The sequence below is a fragment of the Pteropus vampyrus genome, unplaced genomic scaffold (genome assembly GCF_000151845.1).
Source record: "Pteropus vampyrus isolate Shadow unplaced genomic scaffold, Pvam_2.0 Scaffold215, whole genome shotgun sequence".
Taxonomy (NCBI): Eukaryota; Metazoa; Chordata; class Mammalia; order Chiroptera; family Pteropodidae; genus Pteropus; species Pteropus vampyrus.
Window position 1 is genome coordinate 873,784 of NW_011888996.1, and position 7,018 is coordinate 880,801.

Here is a 7,018-nt window from a genome sequence, read left to right on the forward strand (position 1 = left end):
ATTTTCATATACTAGTAAACAGCAAAAAAGTATCAAATTCCACATAAAAGTTATTAAAGAGAGAGACAAAATGGCATCCTTATACTTGAAAAACATGTTCAAAAACCCAGTCAAAATTGTAATGTACTATTTCAAAACAACCTAAAAAAAAAATAAGGAAATTACACAAGACAACACTGTTTAAATAAAAATCATAGTACATAACATAATACATATAATAAAAAATAATTTATAACATAATAATAATAACAAAAGATCAACAAAAGTTAGACTTTTAAAATACCAGAAATGAGATGACAGACCTCAGGAATAATACTTTTAAGAGAAACAAAGTGCTATAGAATAATATTTGTATATCTCCAAAATTCATATATTGAAATTTATTCTTCCCTATGGATGGTATCAGAAGGTAGGGCCTTCAGTTAGTGATTAGGTCATGAGAGTAGAGCCCACATGAATGGAATTAATGCCCTTATACAAGAGACACCAGGGAGCTCTCACTCCTTCAGCCATGTGAGGACACAGGGAGAAGACCGTCATCTCTGACCAGGAAGCTGGCTCTCACCAGACACTGGATAGGCCAGTGACTTAATCTTGGACTTCCCAGACTGAAGAACTATGAGAAATAAATTTCTGTTGTTTACAAGTCATCCAGTCTATGGTATTTTTGTTACAGCAGTCCAAATGGGCTGACAGAAGTTACAAAACAGGAGGAAATTTTTAAACATAAAAAATTAATGGAGAGATAAAAAGATTTTAGAAAAAGTGAGACATGTTGAAGAAAGGCAACAATATTTAGTAGATAACAGGCAACCCTGAAAAAGAAAACCAAAACAAGGAAGAAGAATAAATACTAAATTTTATAATTCAAGAAAACTTTGCTGAAATTTAAAAAATGAAAACACTTAAGACTGCATATTGAAAGAACATGCCTTGTATCTAGGAATACTGAGGCAGAATGACCCACATGAAAATATATTCTAGTTAAATTACTGGAATTTATAGAAAAAAAAATAGTAAATGACTTACAAGGCAAAACAATTTAAATTATCAACACTTTTTTTTTTGTCAGCAACACTCTATGCCAAAAAAAAAAAAAATGGAGTAAATATTTAGGATGTCCAAGTAAAGAAAATATAAGCCAAATATTTACATCCAGAAAAATTGACTTTCTTATGCATAAAAAACACAACCAGCTATTGTCAGTATGCAAGAACTTATAGAATATTGTTCCATGAATCTTTCCTTGTAAATTTAATAGAAAAATTAGCTTCAGACAACCTAAATGAGTAGGGAGACAGTGAAAAGACTAGTGATATGCTTTAACCTTCTAGTTGCTTAATGAATAAGGATTTATTTTTATTTTTAGGCAAGGCAACCCTTTGTTGACCTCACAGATTGCAATGACCTTGTCAGTTTACAATCCCTAATTTTTTTTATTTTTTACGCCTACAGCACCTGGCCTTTTCAGGAAGTCTCCCATCCAAGTATTAACCAGGGCCAACCCTGCTTAGCTTCCAAGATCAGACAAGATTGGGCTTGTTCAAGGCAGCATGACCATAGACATGAATAAGGATTTAAAGAGAATGTTATATATAATGGCCATATGTTCAGATAATATATGTATTAAAAATATTAAAAATAGAGGGCAAAATTGGGAGAGCATATGCAAAAACATTTTAAACTGCTTTCAGTAATTATATTGGTGTGATATTTCAGTTATTCTGAGAATGTTATGCATGTAATGTTAGCCAAAGAAAATGAATAATTATGGTATTTCTAATTCTATTGTTCTCTGAGTCATTGACAATTAAGATTTTCAGTGTGGAAGAGAGGAGATTAATAGATGTAACTCTGAAAAGTTTTATAGAAAGAAAAACAAATGCTAAATTTAAATTGGAGTTGTCATTTGAATCCATGAAGTCTTCTTGAGTTCTTCTTGAGTTCTGGATTTGTACGCTAAAGAGATACCCCCATTAGTAATAAACACTTCACAAAGTGATCTTAAAATATAATTTCTCACTAAAGGAAATGAGGAATTTTTTTAAAGGAATAGGTTGGTACCAGGTCTAGGGCAGGAAATTTACCAGATGAGCTTAGAACATCTTATAATACCAGATAGCATGGAAGCGATCGTACTACCAGGTTGTACTATCCAAGAGCCAAAAGGATCCAAGAGCCAAAACAAAGAGACTCTTATTGGCCAAAATTAGAACAATTTGAATTTCACAAAAGAATAATTTCAATTAATTGAAATCCACCAAGTATATTTAAATGCATGAATTATGATGATATTTTAAAAAAGTAATTGGTCACTCTTAGAGGATAGTAGTAAACCAATTAAAGATGGTAAATAAAGAGAAAGAACTGAGAGCTTATCCTGTATTTTTATATGCCTAGCAGACAAGAAAAAACATCTCTTTATTAAAGAAACACAAGTAATAAGTGAAAAAGAAATAATGAAGTTAGATGATCATTATTCTGAAGCCCCCAATGAACTAATGGATTTAGGTAGTGAACATCAATGGCTGCCAACACCACAAAAAAAAAAAAAAAAAGACAAGTAGGCTGTGTGCCTCCTCATGAAAGAATACAACATCACTTACAGTCTTACCAAATTAATAGAACACAATGCTGATTTAGCAGGAAATTTGGAGAAAAGACAAGTGTCACAGGAATATGCTGAACTGCAGCATGAATGTGTAATAGATCAAACCTGGGCTATGGGAAACTTTTCAAGCCCAGGTTCTTCAGCAGATAAACTGTAAAGAGAAGAAAAAAGTAAAAGGTCAGCCTGTAGATTAAAAAAATGTGAAACACATGTCAATTTTTTAGAAATGAGCAAGACTAAACTAGGGTCTCAGGTTCCATATGAGTGATAAACTGGAAAGATATTAGAGAGGATGAAAAGAACCAAATAAATAATAAAGACTTTCTAAAAAATGATAGTTAAAAACTATCAGAACAGCTAAAATAGTGTTCAGAGGAAAATGTTTATTCCACGGTACTTATATTAGCAAGAAAGAGTTTCAAACTGGATTAAGTATCCACTTCAAGGAGTTACTTAATAAAAGCAGAAAATTATCAAAATTAAAGCATAGGTTAATTTGAAAGCAAATTTTAAAACAAATACACAAATTCAAAGACTGAATCTTTGAGAAACCCAATAAAAATCAATGGATCGTTTAATAACCTAATCAAGGAATGTGAAAGAGAAATCGTAAATACATAAGATATGATAAGAGAGAAATAACTACAAATATAGAAGTAACCAAAAGCTATCCTATGCAATGACTTTCTCAATATTATGGATATGTCAGGAAACTGATGGAATGGATCATTTTCTTGGGAAATAAAATCTACCAAGCTAACCAACCACAGAAGGGATAAACAATCTAAATAAATTGATTACTAAGGAGAAATGGAAGGAGCTAATAAAAAGTTATTTTCCCCAAAATCACCAAGCCTAGATAGTTGTATGAGGATTTTCTATTTGCCCTAATTTTTTTTTAATTCCATAGCTAAACTGTCCCAAAGCACAGAAAAAAAGAAAGTCTGCACCTTTTTTTATACATTAAGCGTAAAATTGAAAAGAAAAACAAAATAATTGCATAAAATCTATAAACCAATCTTACTTAAGATTATTGATACAAATACCAAAGAACATTAACAAAAAGGTGACTAAATCACACTAAGAGAATATAATGCATCATATTAATAGATTTAAGGAAAAACAATTTTATAATTTTTGCATTATAATATAATGCATCATATTAATAGATCTAAGGAAAAACAATTTTATAATTTTTGCCATAAATTTTGTAAAGGCGTTTGGTAAAATTCTACATCTATTTTTGACCTTAACAAATAATTTAAGAAAACTACTAATTAAATAGGAGAAAAAAATATTGTCAACATGATATTTCTCTGTCAACATATAAGCCAGCATGATGCTTAATAGTGAGGTACTAGAAATACTGCCCTTAAAATCTGAAAAAAGGACCATGATTTTCACTATCACCACTAATATTAAATTTAGTATTGTTTCTTGGTATTAGCCAGAGAAATGTTGACAAATGAAAGAAATTAAAGATACAAAAACTGATAACAGAGAGGTAAAATTATCACATTTTGCTGGTGGCTGACTTAAAATTAATACATAATCAGTAGATTTCATAGAGACAAAAGTAAAAGGAAAAATAAGATTCTGTTTACAAGAGTAGCAGAAAGAAAAAATATTAGGAAAAAACATGAAATGTGAATGTTTTCTTTGTGAATAAATATTTTAAATGCTCCTAAGAAACAGAAAGAAGACTTGAACATACAGTAAGACATATCATGTTCTTGGATAGGAAGGTTCTCCACTATAAAAATGCCAGTTCCTGCTAAATTGGTCTATAAATACAACATAATCCCTATAAAAATAGCAACCTTTTTTTCTGGAACTAAAAAGCCTATTTTAAGTTTATATGGTGAAATAAACAAGAAAGAATAGGCAGAAAACTCTGAAAGAGAAAAGTAATGAAGATGCACTAGAAAGGAAAAGAAAACATTATTTTTATAAACTTTATAACATTATTATAGGCTCATGAATCCAAACAGTGTGATATTGGCATTTGAAGGGAAAGACGGATGGTTGCCCCATAATAAAAAACAAAGAAATAAACACAAATATATTGAGATTGTCTCGTTTGTAGGAAAAAATAATGATAAATAAATGACAAGAAACCAAGAAAAAAATAGTTTGTAACAAAAAAATAGTGAATTTGCACTACATGTGTTATTTAAATAGATTCCAGAAAGATCAAATATTTAAATAGAAGCATTAAAACCATAAAGATTCTATAAGAGGGACATTTCTTTCATCACCTTTGATTGGGGAAGGCTTTTCTAGCTATGACACAAAATCCAAAAGCTATAAAAGAAAGAGTTGATAGATTTGACTATCTAAAAAATATTTTTCAATTGCAAATCAAAAGCTATTGCAAGCAGATTTAAAAAAAAAAAAGACCAATTGGAAAAAATATGCTAACTATTTAGGCCACAAATTTAGGATTAATATCCCAAATATATAAAGCAAGAAGAAAAAAGAGTAACAAGCTAATAGAAAAATGGGCAAATAGACAGTTAACAGAAAATATAGTTTGGTTTCAAACATGAAAAGAGTGTTTAACTCCACTCATAATAAGAGGATTTCAAATTTAAAATACACTGAGAAACCATGTCTTATGTATCAAATTGTCAAATATCACAAAGTTAATAATACATTCTACTGATATACATACATGTGGAGAAGTAACTACTCTTTTACAATGTTGGTAGGTATGTAAATTGGTTCAACGTCTGTGGAGAACAATTTGTCAACACATTACAAGGTTGGATAGCTATACATCCTTTGACCTTGTAAATTTACTTCTAAGAATTCATCCTAAAAGACAAACTCACACACTCAAAATGGCTTATATATAACTTGGCACAGTGTGGAGAATTTGTGAAAATGAATTTGGGAAACAATCTAAATGTCCATCAATAAGAGACAGATTAATGTTGATTCATGCAGCTATTAAAAAAATTTATATATATGGAAAAATTTCCAAGATAAATTGTTAAATTATAAAACCAAAGATATTGGAATATTTTAGGGAATTCTAAGGTACACAATAGAGGACACGGCATTTTATCGTATGAGGAAAATATGTATCTGTCTGTGTGTGTAAGTAACTAACACATATATATACATACTTATATACCTACATATATTATATATACATACTGTGTATAACATATATAACAGATATGTGTATATATGTGTGTATGTGTGTGTGTGTGTATATATTTGAAAATTATTTGCTTGTAAATCATCATGCTACATGAATATATATACATATCTTTACTTGAAAGGATAAAATAGCTCTAGATAAAATATCTCCAGAGAACTATTCAAGAAACTAATGTTTTGAAATGTGGAGAGAGATATTATAAGTCTAGAGAATAAAGGCAAGAAAAAGACTTTATATACTTTTTTAATCTATCTTTTAGATTTATTGAGGTATAATTGATGTACAAAAATTGTACAGATTTAATGTCTATATCTTGATGAGTTTGGACATATGCATACACCCCTGATGCCATCACTACAACCGAAGTACTAAACGTATTTACCACTTCCAAAAATTTCCTTTGTTCTTTTTAGGTTTATGGGGTTTTTTTTGTTTTTGTATGTTTGTTTTTGGTAAGAACAGTTAACATGAGATCTGTTTGCATATTTTAAACTACACAATAAAGTTTCCATTGTGAAGATGAATAAGTTCTAGAGCTCAGCTGAACAACCTGGTACCCATAGTTAACTTTTTGATATCTAAACCATGTGTATGCACTAATAATAAATATATCATTGTGTATGTATATATACATAAATGTACATATTAAGTATATAAAAATAAATTATATTCATAAGCATGTATATCTATATATATCAAAAATATACAATATTAGTTGCAAATAATTCTGATTGGTAAGATTATTGGTGTTTTTTATTCTTTTATATTTTCTAGGTTTTCTATAGTTTTATATCATAAGCATGGAGCTATAAATGTTCTATTTGAAATATTAGAGAGGTATATGTGTACTGAATAAAACCTCAACCTCAGAATCAAAACAGCTATCACTTACCAGCCGGGGGGCATTCATCATACCTTCTAACTTGTCTGAGTCTTAGTTTTCTCTTCTATAAAATGGGGATAATATTGTTCGCCTTGGTTTTCCTGAAATTAGGAGAAAATCAAATGAGAAAATTATTTGAGTGCTTATAAATCATCATGCTACAGGAATGTGTAGTATTGTTAAAGATAATGATATAAGAATCACTATCGAAGCATTAGATTCCTCTGTTTCTTGCTTAAGATACAGACTGGCCAGTGAGTTGAGCAACACTGATTAAGATCTCAAACAGCTACAAAGCAGATGAGCTTTGTCTTCCACCATCTTATCCATTAGGAAAGTGGAAAGAAAAAAGGAA

General features: G+C 29.8%; 1 pseudogene; it reads right to left on the reverse strand.

Moving 5' to 3' along the window:
* Window positions 1-1,446: 1,446 nt before the first annotated feature.
* Window positions 1,447-1,565, reverse strand: LOC111747239 (annotated as a pseudogene).
* Window positions 1,566-7,018: the final 5,453 nt, after the last annotated feature.